The following is a 22891-nucleotide window of genomic DNA, read 5'->3' on the forward strand; positions in this document are numbered from 1 at the left end:
TGGCCAACGTATTATATTCTGATGTAACTATTTTCTTGTTTACTAAGTGTTTTTCAAACTATAAAATATTTCTAGGATAAATGTCAAAAATTGTAAGAGCTTTTCATATTCCCAGATTGACTTTTCACTGGAACAGCATGTATATTTTGGTCCTTCTTAATATATGTTCAAGTCCGTCTCTTCAGTAGGGAAATTTTGATGTAACTAACTTCAGGCAAGCTTTTGATGCTAAAATCCTCAAATTATCGTTTATAGCAAGTCTCAAAATCTGACTTTTATTTTATGTTGTTAGATAAGTTTTATTTTTAATCTTAATTTATTTTACTGTCAGTATATTTACGTGGATTTCCATTTATAGTGAACTGTTCAATAATAGGAAACATGTATATAAGTAGTACTCTCAGATTTCTTTTACAGTCTTTCACACACACAACTTTGAAAAATGTACAGTGAATCACAAATTTACGTAAAACAAAGCTTTTTTTTTTTTGGTGGTATGCGGGCCTCTCACTGTTGTGGCCTCCCCCGCTGCGGAGCACAGGCTCCGGACATGCAGGCTCAGCGGCCATGGCTCACGGGCCCACGCACTCTGCGGCATGTGGGATCTTCCTGGACCAGGGCATGAACCCGTGTCCCCTGCGTCGGCAGGCGGACTGTCAACCACTGAGCCACCAGGGAAGCCCAAACAAAGCATTTTTAATACTCCTTTTTCTGAGGTAGAGAATTGGATTCTGTCATTGTTCTTTAATGTTTAACTCTTTTAGGCTTCGGTGTGTGAAATTTAAAACAAACTTTTCTAGGGAGTAGTGTGGTTAATTGGTGCAGCAAGACTCTGGGTTGACTGACAGGTTTGTGAAGAGCCACTTAACAAAGAGATACTGTACTTTTGTCACATAAGCTGGTTGAGCCCACCCAAGCCTGCTCTGTGGTCTCAGACCTACGCAAACTATTAAAATGGTTAAAGCAGTAACATACTTTATCTAGCTTTACATGTACCATGCAAACAGTCCCAAATCCACACTTGATTTACTATGCTGACCATATCATGGCAAAAGGATCAATACTGTATGCTAAAATTTTCTAAGATGGAAATCCCCTAAGGGATTTCTAAATAAAACATTGCATTTATTTTCTACCATCATCTTTGATCACATATTTTAATATTTTTAATTTTCTGGCTGGAGTGTTTTAAAAATAATTGTATTTTGTTCTCTCCTGGTTATGATCGTACAAACCCAAGTAAGCTAGTACTGTAAAAAAGCCTCATGGTAGTTATATAAAAATGGAAAAAATAGGTAACATTGATAATCATTTCATTTTTAACTGGCTTTAATTAATATTACTTAAAATAGTTAATATTAATGTTCATATAGAAATTCATGTCTTTCCCCAGTCATTATGTAATGTTTTCCATTTGCTAAGAACTTTATTTTAAAGGAAATTGATTTCTTGGAAATACCGTATCACCTATTGGTTCAGAACTTTAGACTTTATTCTGAAAATAGATTTTTATTTTCAACATCATTGATACAGGTGATTTCTTTCAGTGTCAAGTATTTATGCAGTGTCAAGTATTTATGCCTGCTTTTTTATGTTTCATACAATTTTTTAAAGGAATTAAATCAGTAGGCAAGCAATTGAATTCTTTTCTGCTTATACATTGAAAGTAGCTGAATATACTTTTCAGTTGTCTCTGACTGAAAGGAATAAAATCAAATCACATGTGGATAAAACTGATTCAGTGTTCCTGAGATTTAGGAAGATTCGTGGTGTTATAGTGTGTATTTTATGCATATGGAGAAACTAATGCCTTTGTTTTTTAGTGATCCTTTAATATCTTCACTTAAAATCATTGCATTTTAAGTGCATAGCCTTTTCAAATCTTCTCAAATTGAAAAGATGAGAAACTTTGAATCAGTTTTCTACATCTGTAGAACTCTAGGTTTTTCTTTTCTGATGAGAAAAACTCATCAGGTTTTTCTTGCTAAATAGCCAGTGATGATGCCATTTTATTTTCAACCATGCTTTTTGGACAATGCAAAGCTAAGATTTACATGGAAACTGTAATTTTTTGATGTGTCTGGCTATTGACAATGATACTTCATTATCCAAATTTTCACATTAATACCATAACTTGTTTGTAAATACTATACTTTTTGTTCTTCACTCTCTTGAATAGTACTGCCATTGTATCTTACGTGACTCTGTATCGACATTTGTGTCAAGCTTTAATTAGTGAGAACAGGAAGGCTTCAATATGATTTAATAGCAATTTGTTTTCCTTGGACTCTTACTGGAAGAATAATGTAAATTAGAAAGTTAAATATTCGGGTCAAGATTAGAGAAAGTGGAGTTCACTTTTTTGTTTAACTTTATAATTTCCTTAATTTGTCATTAGTGAGATGCTAATTCAAGCATAAGCAAGTAAATCTGTCATGTTAAAAATCTTGTAAGGTCACAGTGAGGTATTAAGTAACTAGCTAAATAAGACTTAATAACAGACGAAAGCCAGCCAGTTAGGCTTAACTCTGATGTAGGTAGGAAGAAACAACAAAAATGCAAACATGACACTTATGCGTTAAGTAATAATACAATACATTTTATAAATATCCTGATGAGTCACTAGCCTTAGAAAATTGCGTTTCCTTCAAATTTACTTCTCTTAACTAAGAAAGAATATATACTTAGAAAAGAAAAAAAAAGTTTTGCATCGTTTTCTTGGAAAACAGTAATATCCTTACACGTAAAGACACGTGCAGGAGACAAGATGTCACATGTCTGATTCTTATTTTCAGTTGCAAGGTAGGAAACTTCATTTGGTATTCAGTGACTCATTTAAAAATGCGGTTAAGATCTGATATAAAACATCTTTAAAAAAAATCTGCCTTCCCGATGTCCTCCAGGGAAAACATGTACAGTTGAGAAGAAAGCCAACTTACAGAAGGCCACTTTGACCTTTTAATGTGGGTCTGCATTTCTTTCTCAAATCTCTAGTTACTGTCCCTGTTGTTCACTTGTCCTGTAGTCATGGCTTGTTGACTGCTTCTCTTTGCTTGACGGCCTGCTGCCCTTACTGTTCTAAGAGCTTCCTTTAGATAGGTGTTCAGAGAAACCTTAGGCATCTTACTACAGATGAAACTGAGGTGGGGATTTCAGTGCTCAACAGTGGTGATTCTGTTTGACTCCTTTAAAATTGTTCATGTGAGACAGAAAATAGACTCTAAGATTGGCTTTTGATTCAATGAACTGAACAGGAGAATAGAAGATGACTGCCCCCACTTTGAATGGATTAGGACTTGACATCTTTTGGAAATGACTATTTCTGGATTTGATAGAGTTGTTTCTTACTTACCTATGAACACAAAAATTTTGGCTCAAGAGGTCAGTATAGTGGATGAGGCCTGATGGAATTCATCGTGTTAGATGTTTCTAAGAAAATGGAAAACTGACTTTTGGATTTTTTGCTTACTTGCTTCTAGAACTAATCTAGTATTTAGGTTTACTTCTCTCTTCACCACTGTGTTTGAAAATTTTTTGTAAAATACAAATACCATCCTGAGCACTCATGTGTCCCTACTCATGATTAATTGATGGAAGCATATGTCTAGTTATTCCTTGCTCCTTGTTAATGTGTCAGTGGGTTTATCACACGGTAAAGAGGAAGCTGTGCATGTTAGAGATTTTACATATTACTGTTTTGTGAAGTTAAATGAAGATTCCAAATTGCATCTGTTTTCTGACCCTTCAAGTAAGACCGGATACTTTATGTATACCAAGAGTTCTAATATTCAAGGGCAGTTAGAGGAATTTCTAAAAGATGAGTATATTATAAATTAGATTTTGACCTCATTTGTTAACTTTGAGATTATACATTATGCCTCCTATATAGGACTTTAGTTAGAATAACACTGGAATTAAACACTTAGGAAAACGCATTATGTATGAATATATTTTGTTAAACTGTATATCCTAACCAAAGGTGGCTAAGTTGTAGGTTGTGAAGCATGTTAAACCGGGGGATTGAAAGCTCTTAAAGAATTCCATTGTACTTACAACTAGATTGAAACTTGAGAAAATTTCAAAAGAGTTTGGCAGATGAAGCTGTGATACAAGCTGTGAAGCTTGGGCATTCCGGATATCTGTGCTAGGAGTCCTTTGATGAACCTCCAGGGTAGATGGTTGGAATTGTGTTAATGTTCTTCTCTGCTACTGTCAACTCCTGGGAGAGCAGAGAGATAAGTGGAGGCAGAGGAGCATCCTCTGTTGGAAGGACCACCATGTCTTTTCTCTTTCTTCCACTTGGAGTTAATAGTATGTAGCTGTAGAATTGAAGGGTCCTGCACAAGAGGACAGCTGACCTTCTGAGTTGTTGTCTCTATTTTATATCCTTATGGGCTTCAGTTAATGCTTAATTGGTTTTGGTATTGAGAGTGTTGTCTTCTCTAGTATATTGTCACCTAGTGAACCAGCTGAGACTTTTATGTTACTTTCTAAGTCTCTAAGCATCTGATTTAGGGTTCTGTTGAAGAGTATTCTTAACTCTTGCCTGATTAAGTATGCAAATGAGAGAGTGTGATTTTGCTTTTGAAGTTTAAAGGTTTAGATGGTCTCTGCTCTTTTTTTTTTTTTTTTTGCGGTATGCAGGCCTCTCACTGTTGTGGCCTCTCCTGTTGTGGAGCACAGGCTCTGGACGCGCAGGCTCAGCGGCCATGGCTCACGGGCCCAGCCGCTCCGCGGCATGTGGGATCTTCCCAGACCGGGGCACGAACCCGTGTTGCCTGCATCGGCAGGCAGACTCTCAACCACTGTGCCACCAGGGAAGCCCTGGTCTCTGCTCTTTTGGCATGAGGCGGACAGCATTGTTAGATAAGCAGCTATCAACCACAACTTGGTCTTGTTATGTGCCTAGGGAGTCATGGGAGGCATGTAACCAGGTACTTCATTTCTACCATGTTTCATTGACTCTAAGGTGCCATTGCTTGTAAGAAGCAATGTTATTTTTATACCATTGAGAAAAGAAAAATGCTGGCAATTAAACTACAATGTAATGTTTTATTTTCACTTAGAAACTTATAAACATATTTATTAAATGAGCTCTTTTATGTTTATTTAGGCATATATTTTTTTTTTTTTTTTTTTTTCCATGGCCCACGGGCCCAGCCGCTTCGCGGCATGCGGGGTCTTCCCGGACCGGGGCACGAACCCCTGTGCCCTGCATCAGCAGACGGACTCTCAACCACTGCGCCACCAGGGAAGCCCCTAGGCATATATTTTTATCACACTTGTTCATATGTAAAAAGACACAGGCTGAGTTCTGGTTCTGGGTAAGATGGAGCAAGCTCACTCCACTCTTGTTTCTCCTAGCGAATGAATCTATATGGACAGAATACATAGAACAGCTGTTTGAGGCTTCAAAGTAAATAGTACAGGTGGATTAATGAGTAAGACCCAATTTTGAAGTACTACCTAACTGGCAGTGAATTATGTCAGGCCCTGTTATGTCCTGACCTGGGTCCAATGCAGCCCTGGGTCCATTGTCCAGAAGTGGGCATTGTAGTTGACAGACTTCCAAGAAAAGCCCCTTAATTCTGATCAGAGAAGCAGGAAAGGAATTTCCTAATGTTCAGAAAGTGAAGATATCTCCCCTTTTTTTCTTTTCTCTCTCAGTGCTTTAATTCCCAAGCAATCATGTGGCAATAGTGGCATTGGCAATGGCATCAGTGGGGGCCCAGAGAAGCCTAAAATTCTGAGAGAAGTGAACATTCCTCTTAATCAGAGTTGCTATGATTCTAAGAGGTGGGATGACCACTGTTGCTGTTCTTAATTTCTCCTGTTGCTTACCTTTGGACCCAGGTACAGTCATGGGAAATGTGCAAAATGGGATAAATAGGATCCCAGCTTTCTGGTAGGAGTGATGAAAAGGGATGCACTAAAGAAGTGGAATGTACAGGGAGAGGTTGGAGGTGAGAGAGGATATTATTCAAATGTACAGGATATGATCTGAAGTCAGTTAACATGCAAAGAGTCAGGAAAATCTAAACTCACATGGGAAAGGACAATTAATAGATACCCATGCTGAGATGGCACAGATGTTGGAATTTTCTGAAAAATACTTTAAAGCACTGATTATAAAAATGCTTCAACAAGTAAGGGAAAATGCTCTTGAAAGATGAAAAGTCTCAGCGAAGGCATAGAGAAAATAAAGAAGAACCAAACAAAAATCTTAAAACTGAAAAAAAGAAGATAACCAAAATAAAAAACTTACTGGATGGGCTTAATAACAGAATGGAGATGGCAGAGTGCCACTGAAGTTAAAAATATATCATTGGAAGTTTTTCATTCTGAACTACAGAATGAAAAGAAATGGGGAAAAAAATTAACAGTACTCATCATCTGTGGGAATGCAGCAGGTCATCTGAATCCTGGAAGCAGAGGAAAAAGTTCAGTACAGAAAAAAACATTTGAAGAAACTATGAATAAAAACTTCCCAAATTTGATAAAAGACATAAAACTGCAGATTCAAGAAGCTCAGGTAACTGCACCATGATAACCCCAAAGATGTCCATATCCAGATACTTACTTCATAAGCAAACTGCTGAAAACTAAGACAAAAATCTTGAAAGTAACCAGAGAGAAATGATGCATTGCTTATAAAGGAACGATAATTTGAATGAATATAAATTTTTTATTAGAAAACATGGGAACCAGAATAAAGTAGAATACGATTTTTAAAGTGCTAAAAAAACGAATATTATTAACTCAGTATTCTATATCCAGCAAAAAAAAAGAAAAAAGAGAAATTACACTTCAGGAATAAAGGTAAAATAAAAATTTCAGGTAATGGAAAAAAAAGATAATTTTGTTGCCAAAAGATGTACTCTAAAAGAATATCTCAACAGAGCCTTTCATGCAAAGGAGATGATGCCAGAAGGAATCTAGGAACATCAGGAATTAAGGAAGAGCAACAGAATCAAAAATAGAATAGACTCACATAATTCTTTTTACATTTTTAAACTATTTATAGGTTGAAAGCAAAGGTAATATTTTCTGATGAGTTTTTCTATGTATGAGACAGCTGCAGTATTGTAGATAACTAAGTGCAACATAAAAGCAGTAAGGTAAAGGGACCTATAATACCATGGTTAGGTTTCTACATTCTACTTGCTGTGGTAAAATATTTTATGTAGACTCTAAAAGGTTAAATATGAATATTGAAATCCCTAGAGCAACCACTTAAAAAAGCTATACAAAGAGATTAGATCCGAAACACAAGAGATAAAACCGAATACTAAAAACAAGTTTAAACCAGAAGAGAAGGGAGAAATAGAGGAACACAAAGGGAGAAAACAAAAATACAAATAATAAAATAGATGACCTAAATCCAGATATATCAGTAATTTCATTAAATGTCAGTGGTTTCGGCAGACCAACTAAAAGATGAAGATTTTAGGATGGATATTAAGATTCGACCCAACTGTATGCTGCCTACAAGAGTTTACTTCCAACATAATGTTTTAAAGGTAGGTTACAAGTAAATAAAAGTAAAAGCACATACCATGTATTCACTAATCAAAAGAAAACTGGATGGCTATATTAATATCAAAGTAATAAAAAATACCTTACATAATAAAAGGATAAATTCACCAGAAAGACACAATTCTAAATGTATATCCATTTAACTGCAGAGCTTCAAAATATACTTAGTGTGAACTGACCAAAATGAAGGGAAAAATAGACAAATCAACTATTATAGCTGGAAACTGCAATATTTCTCTAGGTATTTGCTGGAATCAATAGAAAATCAACAAGGATATAGAAAGAGTAAAGAGTACCACCAACTAACTTGATCTAATTTACACAAAACTTTCCACCCAGCAGTAGAAGAATAAACATTCCTTTCATGTGCACCGAGAACATTCTCCAAGACAGAATGTACCCTGGGTAATAAAACAAATATTAACAAATTTAGAGGAATTGAAAGCATGCAAAGTACGTTCTCTGACAATAATAGAAACAAACTAGAAATCGATGATAGGTAAAAGAAAAACTATCACGCTTGGAAAATAAACATTAAATCAACTGTGTCCAAGAGAAAGTCTCAAGATAAATTAGAATATTTTGAACTTCAGTAAAATGACATCACACTTTGTAGAATGCTGCTAAAACAGTACCTAAATGCTTATATTAGAAATGAAGAAAGGTCTTGAATCAGTGATCTGAGTTGCTGTGTTAAGGAACTAGAAATAGAGGAGCAGTGCAACCCTAAAGCAAGCAGTAGCAAGGAAATGATAAAGAGCAGAAATTAATGAAGTTGGAAACAAAATGTCAGAGACAAAAAACCTAAAGCTGGTTACCTGAAAGGATTAATAACACTAATAAACCTATCATGAGACTGCAAAAAGAAACGAAGACACAACTGGAAATGTTACACAATTGTTGGTGGCAATGAAAATGGTACAGCTACACTGAAATGCTGTTGACAGTTCTTATAGCGAGAAAAACACATTTACTGTATGATCCAGCATCCCATTCCAATGCATTTACCCTAGAGAAAGGAAAACTTACTTTCACACAGGAAACTGTATGTAACTCTTTATAGCAGTTCTGTTCATAATCATCAGAAGCATGGAACAATCCACATATCTTTCAGCGGATGAATTGGTGAACTGGTACATCTATACAATGGCATGCAACTCAAATGAATATATATGAATTGTCCATATACAAAATAACTTAATCTCAGAGGAATCATACTGAATGATCTCAAAAGGTTTGAGATCTCAACTGATCTCAAAAGGTTATGTTTTGAATGATTCCATTTATATGATTTAAAAATATTTTAATTTTATTTTAGAGCATAGTTGAGTAACCATGTTGTGTTTCAGGTGTACAGCAGAGTGATTCAGTTACACATATACATGTATATATTCTTTTTCAAATTCTTTTCCCATTTAGGTTATAACAGAATATTGAGCAGAGTTCCATGTGCTATACAGTAGGTCCTTGTTGGTTATCTGTTTTATTTTTTTTTATTTTTTATTATTTAAATTAAAAAAAATTTATTTTATGTTGCAGTATAGTTGACTAGCATTGATATTCTTGGAGAGACAGAAATGTAGTAACAAGGAATAGATCAGAGGTTGCTTAGGCCAGGGAGCTGGGGAGGGGGTGAGTACAAAAAATGGCATGAAGGATTGAACTGCTTTGTATTATGACTGTGGTGGTCGTTACACAAATCCGTAATGTTACAATCATGGAAATGACCGCCGTATGCACGAAAAGGTAATTTTACTGAATGCTAATAGAGGTTAAGTGTATCTTTATAAGGCCCTGATGGGCAGCAATTCTATGATGCCATCCCTGTTTCAGAGAAGTTATACAGAGGAAAAATGGAAGTTTCAATCAATGAAATATTAAGTACTTAAGTACTGAAAGTAATTAAGTACTGAAAGTTTGCCAGTTGTTTCATTAAAAGCTACAAAAGGAGATTTCATTTTCGCCCCAGAGTGATGTCATTTGCTCTTACATTCTGTTATGCCTTAACGTTTGGGAAAGGGGAATGCCAGAGCCTGTGGAGAATTCTCTTTACTCCATGAAGCTGTGAGACTGTCTTTTGACGTGTATTACTCCAATAAAAAAAGGTGGGGAAACTCCTGGGTAAGATGTTGAATTGGGGAAGTATCTTATCTTCTTTACTGATTCTGTTAGCATGTGGAGTGGTTGAGGGCCTTCCCTCCAGACCAGGTTGCCCGGTTTGAATCCTGGCTCCTGAGTTTACTAGCTGTATAATCCCAGGTGAGTCATTTGTATCATCATCTCTAATGAGGCCATTATGATTTTGCTGGCTAGATTTTGGTTAGAATTTAATATATGCTTTTTATAACACAGCATAATAATAATAATTGTCAGTCACTCAGTGAGCAATAATCCAGTGGTTTGGCCACGTTACTCTGGGCCTCAATTGTTTTTTACTTTAAGGGAGGCTAATATCTTCTAACTATTTATTAGTAACATTGCATTGATTCATTAGAATTTAATGGACTCCCTAAGATATTTTGAGCTCTTAAAGCATAGAGCCTTATAAATAAAAATACCATTGCTCTTAGTTTTTCATGTTGTTGGTAGTTTTCCTCTAAGTTAAATTTTTAAAAGTTTACTGATTGCTTTAATAGCATGTTACAGACCGTTTTGTATCCTTATGTGCTATACTGAAGACCTAATTTTGTCCCTTGATCATATATAAAGGTACTTTCTGAATGAATAGAAGTACAGATGAAAAGACTAGTGTACTCTCAGGTAATTTTTATTTTGTAAAACTTTTTATTGTCAAATAACCCACAGATACTGAAATCTAAAACTAATTTGTAGGTTAAAGAATAATGCACATGTTTGCCTAACATCACCCAGACCATGAAGAGAACTTTGCCACGCACCTCAGAAGCCCTTTCCTGTATTTTGTCGTGGCTAACCAGATTTTATAGCAATCTCCTCCTCATATTTCTTTTGAACTTTATCCCTCAAATGTGCATCCCCCAACACTGCAGTTTGGTTGTGATAATTTTTTTAAACGACATTTAAAATCTCAAACTGCAGGTTCCTTATCCCTTTATTTTGCTTGCACTTTGTCTTTTGCTGAATTTAGGCCATGTAACTTGTAGCTTTTCTTCTCTTTTGAATTTTGATGGGTACATATTTATGCATGGTACAGTTCTTTACGTTTTTCTGTCATCTACAAAGTCACAGCTGGATCTAGAAGCTTGGTCAGATTTAGTTTCATCTTTTTTCTCAAGACTAGAGATGGTGTGAGGTTTTTGTTAGGAGACACCTAATGTCTGGTTACATAATTTTGTGATGATAGCAGCCATTGATACTCAATGCCTGTATTGTTAAGAGGTTGTGTGTGTGGCTCAGAATCATGATATGTATATTTGAATTCTATTAATTACTTTTCAGGTATTGAGGTATTTTCATAAATAAACTTTACTCATCTACTATTTACTTACCCAGTGGTACAGTTTATATGACAAAAATAAATGCTTGATTATTTTTCTTTGTTTTCAAGCAAAAGAATTATCATTCTCTAAAGTTACCAATTATTGTGTGTGTGTGTTTCATAAAGAGGAAATACTTCATAAGTTCATAATGGTACTTCCAGTTCAGTATTAAGTTGTATCTTACTTCCCGCACATTGAGAATCATGGTCCTCAAAGCTACAGGGAATAATAGAATTAGAATATTTTGTAAATGTTCGTTCGTTTTATTCAACAGTGCACACCCTAGGTCTCAAAGTGTCAATATTAGTGCTGTAAACCAATGTTATTTCCATAAAAGTTTAAACAATTTTTCCTACATATACGGTCCCCATTTACTCTCCTACTCCATTTTTTTGTTTACACTGTATGTTTTCAGGTTGTATAGCTGTTATACACTGTCCTGTTTTAACTTTAGCTCTCATTTAGTCGCAGTTCTGCTAGTAACTCTGTTTTATGCTATTCATCGATAATTTTGTTCACATCTCTCTAGACTTTGGTTTTCCGAAGCTTGAGCTCTGGTACATTTCTTAGGAAAGTTTCCTGGGAAACTCTTTACTTAATTCACGTTGATAACTGCTTGTGCTTTATACTTGAAAGTTAGTTTTGTGGAATGTAAAATCCTTGGCTCATATTTTTTCCCTGGCATAACTTAAATATGTTCCTCTATTTTTCTTACATAAAGTCCTAAAGATTATCTCATTTTTATTCTGTTATCTGTTTCTGTTCTTTTTGTCTATGTGCCCAAAGGAATGATTTTTTTTTTAAGTCTAGTAATTTTGCTAGAAAATGTCTTGGTATTGATTTTTATTGGTAAATATTTGCAGGTATTGATATGTGATGTACTTGTGTGTGTATGGGTGTTTGTGTATCATTTTTAGTAGTCTCTTTTTTCTTCATAGATTTCTATTATGTTTATGTTAGATCATCTTTACCTAACTTTAATATTTATTACTTTATATTGAATGTTTATTTTAAAAAATTTATTTTTACCTTTTTCTCTTAAAGTATTATTTGTTAGTTTTATACGTGTGTCACTTCTAGTATAGCCTTCATTTCTTAAATGATCTTTTCTTCTATTCTGAGCTCTTTTCTGAGTTCTGCAACCTAATTTGAGTTTTTAAAATTCCAAATCAAATGGTTGTTTCATGTGTTGTTTCATTAGCTCACTGGTTTTTAGCTTGTTTTGAAATAGATTACAGTTTTAATTGGTTTGATGGGCACATCTTTCTGGCATGTTCTCATTATTTCTAAAGGTGTTATTCTGCTCCTTATTGTCTTTTTGCTTATAATAATTTTGTGTGGGGTTTGGCTTTGATATTTTTCTATTATTCATTTGGATGTGAAGTTAATTTTCTTGAATTTGAAGAGGAAGACAGTTTTGACGATAGCACAAAGATCTCCCTCTTTTGTTGCTTTCTTGTGGTGTCCACAAATGTGGAAGCACAATTCTAATATTTTTCTGGCTCTGTTCTCCTATGACACTTTCAGATGGATCTTCTCTTTCTTTTGACTTTGGCTGCATTGGGTCTTCATTGCTGCGCGCAGGCTTTCTCTACTGGCGACGAGCGGGAGCTACTCTTCATTGTGGTGTGTGGGCTTCTCTTTGCGGTGGCTTCTCTTGTTGCAGAGCACGGCTTCTAGGTGCGCGGGCTTCAGTAGTTGTGGCGCAGGGGCTCAGTTGCTCCACGGCATGTGGGATCTTCCCAGACCAGGGCTCGAACCCGTGTTCCCTGCATTGGCAGGCGGATTCTTAACCACTGCGCCACCGGGGAAGCCCGTCCTGTGTAATTTTGATTCCACTTCCAAGTTCTCTTTTAGTTGGACCCTGTGCTGAAGGTGGTGTGTCAATTTTCACAGTACGTACACTTTTCCTTCAGACCTAACCAAGTTCTCTTGTATTAACCCCACAAAAAGTTATTTTCGTGGGTAAAATTCCCCCAGTTAGGGCTGCTCTTCTTAAATTTTCAGTGACTAGCTGTTGGCATACTTTAAGGTTCTTCTGTTAACCAATCTGTCGGACACTCTGTTTTACTGATCCCTCTACTTGTTCCCAGATAGAGTCCAGTATTTCAGGTCTTGCATCATTGTTGTTGGTTTGTTTTCATTTGGCTGCATCATGAGGGTTATGATGAAACCTTTGTATCTAAGTTTATTGAAAATGTTGTCCATGAGTTTTTGATTTTGCTATTCAATTTTGTTTTTATATGGGGATTCTTAGAAATTAAAAACTGTTCCTTTGCTGTCAATGCCACTTTTCAAGAATTCCCTTTTTTTTCTCTCTTTTAAATAAATAATTTTTAGTGTTGGTATTGAGCAGAATACTGCAAATGAATTGAGATGTTTCAAAAAAATTCTCTTAATCATAGGTCACCTTCATGTGCATGATTAAATATTTTCTACTTCTTTCCATATGGAAACTAGTAAATGTATGTATATCTCTATATTCTCAAATGGAAGAGAAAATAATATGTGTGTACCTAGTAAAGTGAATATGATTCTTAAATGTTAAGTCTACAAAACTTGCAGTTACGTTGCATTGAAGGCATTTTTTTAAGGCTGACATTTTTTACTTTTTCTTCTAGAAAATAGAGATTTAAGATAAGTATTTTAGCCTGGCTGTTTCAAAGTTAGGAAGGTTTTTATATTTAAAGTTATTTGTTTTGAAGCAAAATTGTTGCATTTTTTAATTTCCTTTCTCTGAAGTTAGATTCTCCTGATATAATTTCCTGATCTCTTTCTAGATATCTAGTTACTTCCTTACATTCACAAATTTGTTTTGCATCCTTTCCTAGAAAATGAGATACGAGATATAGTCTTTTATTCAACAGTGCTAATTTTTATTCAACAAATTTTAGATAAGAGAATTTGTATATTAGTTCATAACAGAGTACAAAAACTGGGTGGCCAAAACAACAGAAATTTATTTTCTCACAATTCTGGAGGCTGGAAGTCTAAGATCATGATTTTGTCAGGGTTGGATTTTTCTGACGCTTTTCTGCCTGACTTGTGGATGGCCGTCTTCTACCTGTGTCTTCACAGAGTCTTCCCTCTGTGCATGTCTGTGTGTACATTTCTTCTTTTCATAAAGACACCAGTCATGTTGGATTAGAGCTCACCCTAATGTCTTCATTTTAACTTGATTAGCTCTTAAAGTGTCTATCTTCAAATACAGCCACATTCTCAGAGACTGGGGTTTAGAGCTCCAACATACACATTTTGAGGGGGACACAATTCATACCCTAACAGTGTTTTAGTTATGCTCATAGCCCAGAGATGGAAACTAATCAATGTTCAATACCTTCTTGGTGCCCTATGCTAAAACCTGGGGGTAATGTTGGGAAATTATAAGTTACAGAGTTAGGAGTTTATGATTTTGTGGGAGAGAGAGACAAATAGATAATATAATCCAATGTAAAAACTATAATGAAAGTAAAATAAAAATGCAGAACAGGATGAGAGGGAAGAATATCGTTTAGGACGCTAACTTCACATGGACTTGAGTTAGAAAGCTTAAAGTTCACAATTCATGGCAGTATGACCTTGGGCAATTTACTGGCTTTATAGCCTCGCTTAACTCATCTGTAAAATGGGGAGAATAATTTCTCTCCTTGGTTGTTGTGATGATTAAATGAAATGATGTATGAAAGTATCTACCACAGTAAAAAGCCAAAGCAATATTAGCAATAATTATAGAATGTCATGAGTACTAAATAATCAGAATGAATGCACTGACAACCAGAATGATTGCTGGCTGTAAGGAACTGATATGGCTCTGTTGGTGTGTACTGTCTGCTTTGCCAATAGACTTACTAGGGTCATAGTACATGTGGATTTCTTTCCACTTTTGAAACTACACTGAGGGGCCTTTTCCCATGAACGTTCAAATTCAGCAATGCAGTGATTACCTGGATATAAGGAGAATCCTAGTTGTGTGGTTATATGTGTTTGAGAGAGATATCATTATGTATCAGAATTGGGGGTTTGGAGATGGGGGGTGGTACTGTAGTTTCACAAAATTCTTCCTGCTGGTTCTGTTCCTCCCTCCTTTTTTCTTCTCCTCTCACCAAAATACATCTAAAACATTTGCCTAGCGTTACTAATGCAGATGGTGCTTGATGTAGTCCTTATTGGAGAATTAGACAAGGAAATGTGATGGCACTGCTGGCGGGGGGATCCTGAACATTATTGCAAAGATCATGATGTGTCCAGGGAATTGTAGGTGGTATTATTTGGTGGCTGAAGAATGAGGTGTAAAGCCCAACGTGTTGTGGGTGATTATATGTTGCCCTGTATAAAATATATGGAGGTGGGAATCCTCTGGTCAGGACTTTAGAATTATGAGTTATCTGTTGAAGAATGCTTAAAATTTTTTTGCCAGTGAATTAGTTAGAGTTCTCCAGAGAAACAGAACAAATGAGATATATACATACACAATAAGGAATTGGCATACATGATTACAGATTATTAAGACTGACAAGTCCAAACTCTACAAAGCCAATGTCCCAGTTCAAGTCCAAAGGCCAGCAGACTACTGTAGAATCAGGAAGAGCCATGTTTCAGTTTGAAGGCTGTTATACAGGAGAATCATCTCTTGGGGGAGGCTCAACGTTTTCTTTTATTCAGGTCTTAAAATGATTGGATGAGGCCCACCCACATTAGAGAGAGCAATCTGCTTTACTTAGTTTACAGATATAAATGTTAAACTCATCTAAAAACACCATGACAAATACCCAAATTATGTTTGGGCAAATATCTGGGCACCCTGTATCCCAGGCAAGTTCACATACAAAATTAATCATTATAGCCTATAAAGTAAAATCAAGTTGCATATTATTTATTTTTGGCATTATTATTAATTATTGGCAATCATACATATTCTTTGACCATTTAGAAGTTGTCATGCATGGGGATGAGGTATTAACTGAAAATTTTGAGCTTATTAATTATTGCTTAACAGCTTTTAATTCTAACTTGTCGATTTCCAAGTTATGTTCCAGTTTGAATTTTATGTTGTCACTATGAGAGCTGTGCGACGCTAGATGTGATATATAAATGAAGTTACTCAGTGTAAATCAGAGTACTTGTTAAAAATGATTTTGAGGGGAGGGATGTACCCTAGTGGTTTAGGTATCAAAATATTTCATCATGTGACACAGGTGCCTTTTAGAAAGATTTTTTAAAAGCTGTTTAAAAGAGAGGGTAGTATGAAAACTAAAACTCAGAGAATAATATTAGTCATCAAGTTGACTGGTCAGGTATGATTTAAAGTTAATTTCAACATTTTTCCAATTTATCCTTAGGTCTTTTTTGGGGCGAGAACAAAGAGTAGATTCTTGTGTTAGAGTTTTTGTGATTCCAGGAAGTGAAATGACTTTATGGTTTTTCCCCAGTGCTATTGTTTTTATTTTAAACTCTAAATGTTTCTAAGAAGTGCTTTATTAATAGTTAGAACAGCAGATCAAGAATTCTAAAGACTTCTTCTTTCTTTTGATTTCATCATTAACCTCAAGGAAGTTGTTAAATACTTTGCATTGAGAAATAATAAGGATTAATCATATTAATGATTGGAAAGTGTTTTGTGGTTCATGAAAAAAGTGAATTTTAAATAATGTGCCTTCTTTCCCATCTTCGTGAGTTGGGGGATACTAGAATAACTGTGGAAGAGAGGAGGTTCAATTTATTTGAGCCCTGTTTCTACAGCTTACATTCTTTCCCATTTTGGCCCTCCATCTGCATGGTACAAGTACAGTTATGGCAGATGCCTGTTTTTGATGAAGATCTTAAGTACATCAACATTTTCAGTTAAGCCTGTCAGTGCATGTTTGTGGATTCATTAATAGAAATCATGTAAGATGTTTCAGCCTAGGTCTAGTGGACAAACTAAGATATGAACGATTAGAGCTAGAAGGTATCCATTTTAGCTTCAGAGGATTTAAGTGATGAAAACAGGGGACTATTGATTACTCAAGATGTGTATTCCATTACTATATAAAACTACTGCATATTTGGTGAAACTTTGAAACTTGAAAAGCAGTGGGACAAAGTTGATAGGGATTGTTTATCAAACTCTGAAATGTTAAGACCACAAAGCCATCATTTGGAATTAGAGACGGGTTGTATTTTGGTAAGATAAAAGGAATCTTAACTTATATTCATAATGAATGTATATGACCATGATAGCATTTATTCTGTGAATATTTATTGGGGATATACTTGTACAAAGCATTCTGGATGACTTTACACATATTAATTCATACAATCTTCATTAATTCTCATGTAGTATCTTTTATTATTCCCATGTCTCCTGTTTTTCTTTTAGATACTTATAAACTCCTTATAGAAAATTTGGCTTTACATAGTAATTGTTAGTCTCTCATCTCGTTTCATACATGTAAAATGCTGTCAAAGTATGAATATACTATTCTCAGGTACAGAATTTGTATAAGATTTTGAAAAATTGCATTTACCTCAATAATTTAACAAATATTGGACACCCAAGAAGTGCCTCATACTTATAATTGAAATATAAACGTTGCATTTTTTCTTAAAATATTGCCTTTAAAATATTGGGCACGAAATGTCTAAATTGTAAACTCCAGTGAGCCATGCAGATCAGAGTAGGAGTTGGGTGGGTTTGGGTTTCTTTAAAAATTTCACACTGAAATATCAAAGGGAAATGAGTAACCCAACACATTTTTTTTTCTCACTAAATTCGTCATCCTTCAGTTGCCACAATATGGAGATGAGAGAAAACTACAAAATTATCCCCAAATTATTATACTCAAAAAGACTTATACCATTTTGATGGGATTAATCAGCTATCGTAGCTGATTTATGTTTTTTAAAGATAGAGAAACCTTTTATAAACCTCACATTATAGAAAATCAGTGCAGTGAGTGAGCAGAGGTTTTCAACCTGGCTGAATATTAGGATCACTTTTGGAGCTTCAGAAAGTACAGGCGAGAATTTTGTTGGGTGAGTTATAAGCATATGTATTTTAAAAATATAAAGGCAAAACAAAAAGATACTGAGAGTTGATTCTTAAGTGCAGCCATGTTTGAGAACCCGTTGAACCTAGTTTAGACTTTAAATGACCTTAGCCAGATAGAAAATTTATCATTGTTGGTGCTAAATGATATTGATATGGACTGTAGACACTATTAGAAAGTGGCCAGTCTGGCACAGACTTCCTTGTGGAATACAAGTAACTGGGAATTACAAGAAGTCAGCAGACAGTACAGAAACCAAGATAAAAGATTGACTTTGTTCATTATTATGTTACATTGTCTTGAATCTAGGTCCTTATTTATGTTTTGCTCACTTGATCTTTAATGAACAGAATTAATTTTTTAATAAATTTATCCAGCTTTATTGATATATAATTGATGTAAAACATTTTAAGTTGTACAATATGATGGTTTGTTACATGTATATATTGTGAAATGATTATCACAAATAAGGTTAGGTAACAGATCCATCACCTCATGTAATTAAAAATTTAGAGAGATGAATTTTAAAGTCCTCTACTATTTATATGTGTGTATGTGTGTGTATATAAATCTATTTTTAATTGTATCTTATTTGTTTCTTGGGGGGTTAGAATATTTTTTTATTTTAATATTCTTTCAGACTTCAAAGATGGGAAGAATAGTACATATAACTTCCATCTGTCTTTTACCCAGATCACCAGTTCACTGATTTTTTACATTTTGCCCCATTTGCTCTATCATTTGTTTATGTGTGAGCTCATTATCATTTCTTCTTGTGTATGTTCATGCTGTCTTTTGCTCTTTCTCTCTCTAGCTTTCTCCTTCTCTATCTTATAGAATTGTGAGATACTTAGTGGGTGTTTTAATCTGTTAAATTTATGGCAGCTTCTTGCACAATAGCAGACTAATAAGGACAATAAAATTAATAATCCATGAGTCAAATGAGAAATCACAGTGGAAACTAGAGGTGTGTAAGGTGAGAAAAAAATGAATGAAATCTTTTAAATTGAAAATGAAAAAATTTAAACTGAAAAATATCACAATGTTTGATGTATAAATAAAGCTGTTATTAGAGGAAAATTTAGAGCCTTAAATGTTGATCCTTAAACAACATGGGGTTTGGAACCTGACCTTCCTCACAGTGTAAAATTTGTGGATAGCTTTACAGTTGGCTTTCTGAGTCCAGAGTTTTGGATCTGTAGATTTAACCAATCACACTCATGTAGTACTGTACTATGTACGTATTGAACAAAACAGGTGTAAGTGGACTCTCGCAGTTCGAACTGTTCGAACAGTTTGAACTGTATTGTTCAAGGGTTGACTGTATTAGAATAAAGGAAAAGCACAAAAGCCCACTATTTTTTTTCTTTTGTAAGAAATTAGAACAGTGAACTAAATCTATAGATAGTAGAATGAAGAAGATATTGAAGAAAATACTAAACATTCATAAGTTAGAAGACAAGCATAAGAGAGAATCAACACAACTTTTATTTGAAAATGTTAATAAAATTGATAAAAGCTTGGCAAAAGTGATCATGAAAAATATTGAAGGCTCAAATAATTATCAGAAATGAAAAAAGCATCAGTGATGATCCTATAGACATTGCAATGAGATGTGAGCAACTTTATTCGTCAGCTTGGGCTGCCATAATGAAATACCATAGACTGGATGGCTTAAACAACAGGAATTTATTTCTCACAGTTCTGGAAGTTGGGAATTCCAAGATAAAGGTGCTAGCTGATTCATTTTCCAGATAAGGGCTCTCTTCTGGGCTTGCAGACAGCTACCTGCTTGCTGAATCCTCACATAGATGTGAGAGGAAGGTTCTGGTGTCTTTTCCTCTTTTTATAAAGGCACTAATCCCATCATGTGGACTTCACCCTATGAGATGATCTTCACTTCATGATCTCATCTAAACCTAATTACCTCCCAAGGACCCTACTTCCTAATACCATCACATTGGGGGTTAAAGCTTCAACATGAATTTTGGGGGAACAGAAATATTCAGTCCATAGCTTTATGCTAATAGACTTAAATTTAGGTTAAATGAACACATTCATAGGCAAATACAACTAGGAAAAGTTGTTCATCCATTTAAGATACTGAATCTAATTAAAAACGCTACCACAAAGACAGTTGGCTTTTACCAGTGAATTTTACAAAAACATTGAAAAGAAGAAATAACAGCAGTCATACACATTTCTTCAGAAAATAGAAAAAGAGAGAACTTTCCAACCCATTACATGAAGGCAGTGTAAATGTTTAGTAAACCTCTGACAAGGACCTTATAAGAGTAAAATTACAGGCTAATTTTTATCATGAACATAGAAGCAAAATTCTAAAGGTTGCATTATCAGATTAAAAAATTATGATTTGGAACAAAGGAAATAAAATTTTGTTCACAATTGACATGTTTGTATATATTAAAAATTTGAAATAACTTGTAAACCCTTAGAATTTTGTAAGTGAATTTAGCAGTTACTAAATGCAAAGACTGTATAGAAATCTTAAGATATTTTTGTACATCAACAAGTAGAAAATGCAACTAAAGATATTATTTACAGTAGCATCAATAATGTTTTTTAGAAATTTAACAAAAGTTGCACAAAGACTCTACACTGGAGACTGTAAAACACTGAGAAAAATTAAGGAAGATCTCAATAAATAGAGGAATGTATTATGTTTATAGTTGAAAGGCTCGTGATTTTAAAGATGTCATGTTTGTCTAAAAAGCAGGTGAGGGACTTGCCTGGCTGTCCAGTGGTTAGGACTCCGCGCTTCCACTGCAGGGGGCCCCGGTTCCATCCCTTAATAGGGGAACTAAGATCCCTCAAGCCGCGCACATGACCAAAATACTTAAAAGTAAATAAATAAATAAATAGCAGGTGATTTTGTGCAAATTTATTGTAAAATTTATATGGTAATGCAAAGATTCCCGAACAAAAAGCTATTTAGAACAGCTGACACGTGGCAAAAAGTTAATGCCAAATTGATTTTGAGTTACTTCATTTTATGTATACAGTTGATCTTTGGACAACATGGGTGTTAGAGGCACTGACCCTCACAAAATTGAAAATCCACATACAGTTTATAGTCAGCCCTCCCTATCTGTGGGTTTAACCAACTGAGGATTGTATAGCACTGTACTATTTCCTATTGAAAAAAATCTGTTTATAAGTGGACACTTTGCAATTCAAACCCATGTTCAAGGGCTAACTGTATCTCAGTTTTGGAGGGGGATAATGTCAGTTTTAATTTATTGTTGATTTACATTTGATAGAGCTTGGAATTCTATAAAGGATGTATGATGAAACAAGGAAGGGAAATCTGCATATGTTGTGTTTTGTTTTAAAAAGTATTGTTTATGCATTATTTTATAAATTAGAATTATTGTGGTGCCATCATATTATATATGTAGTAAATTACTTTGTACTTACACAGTAAGTTTTTTATTGTAATGTTTTTGGTGTATGTGAAAGAAGCATTTGGAAATGTAACTGGATTTTTGCTAGGACATTACAAAGTCCAAATTTCTCCAAATATTTAAGAGAATACAATACATACATTTGAATTAACTTGGTTTTCAAAAGCTACTGCTCATACTATAGTTACATCTAAAGCTTTCAGGACACTCTGGATATTCAGGAAAGCATGGGACCTTCATGTTCTGGCTTCACCGAGTGTATACCACTTCATAGCTCACTGCTAAATGATTCAGTGATTTTTTGAGTACTTATCTTGTCTCTTGTCACAATAAGTTTATGCTTGTACTCTTTCTACCCCCATACATTAAATTTTTAAAAAATCTTGTTTCTCTTAATCACTTTCAAAGCCTCTTGGCTCTACTAAGCAAAGTTTACCTTTCAAGAGTGAGCTCCTAGCTCATTTTAGCATAAAGATTTATTTAATCTTGTCAACCAATTTACCTTTCTAATCACAGTGATGTTCCATAACACTTAATATCTGTACCAGCCATTTGTGTTCTTAATTATATTTAATTGTATTAGACTTGTGTAACTTAAAATTATGGACATTTTCAGGCTGGTAGGAACCTGAATCTGTCACATAGATTCACAGTAATATTGTTTGCAGGGTCATCATGAGAAATAGTGTGAATATCGGGTATGGCTCTTGGAACATATACTATTATTGTTAAGTGGGAGGTAGGTAGTAACAGGAATACCATTAACTGGTGACATTATTATTTTAAATGTTTTGGACTTCCCTGGTGGTCCAGTGGTTAAGACTCCATGCCTCCACACTTCCAATGCAGGGACATGGGTTTGATCCATGGTTGGGAATCTAAGATCCCACATGCCGTGTGGCGAGGCCAAACAAAACAAAACAAAACAAAAATCTCTCTTAGAATTAATAAAACAGCTATGATTTATTGAAAAAGAAAAAAAAGTTTGGTTCTCCCCAGCTTTTTTTTTGAAGAATCATTAACTATTACTAGAATAGTGTTTCTAGAGAGCCTGTTTATGTGGAGTTGCCAGTGTAAGAAGCAGCTAGGTCCTAAGTTAAACTAACTTTTGGTTTGGGACTCCTATTTAAAATTAGACTTTAAAAAAAAATGCATGACATAATACCATGAAATGTGTTCTTAACTGGCAGCAGTATAGCTATTTCTTAGTATTTTAGATCTGTTTACTGTAAAGGAGGACTGCACGTATTTGGGGAGAGTGCATCCAGGGTTTACAAAGGTGAATATCACTATGTCATACAGCTTATGATTTTAAATTATATCATCTCAAGCCTTCCAAATTCGAAGAAAATCTATTTTTGACTATTTTCACTTGTGATAATAGTTAAACAGGCAGGAATTTAATTGAATTGACTGGAATGGCAAGGAAAATGCTGTGCGTAGC

At 34.7% G+C, this 22891-nt stretch overlaps 1 protein-coding gene across 2 annotated transcripts in view; it reads left to right on the plus strand.

Moving 5' to 3' along the window:
* CRPPA (CDP-L-ribitol pyrophosphorylase A) overlaps positions 1-22891 on the plus strand; it is a 327109-nt gene that overhangs the window by 124315 nt on the left and 179903 nt on the right. The gene's annotated exons all lie outside the window — the stretch shown is intronic.

The sequence above is a fragment of the Lipotes vexillifer genome, unplaced genomic scaffold (assembly GCF_000442215.2).
Source record: "Lipotes vexillifer unplaced genomic scaffold, Lipotes_vexillifer_v1.1 scaffold623, whole genome shotgun sequence".
NCBI lineage: Eukaryota > Metazoa > Chordata > Mammalia > Artiodactyla > Lipotidae > Lipotes > Lipotes vexillifer.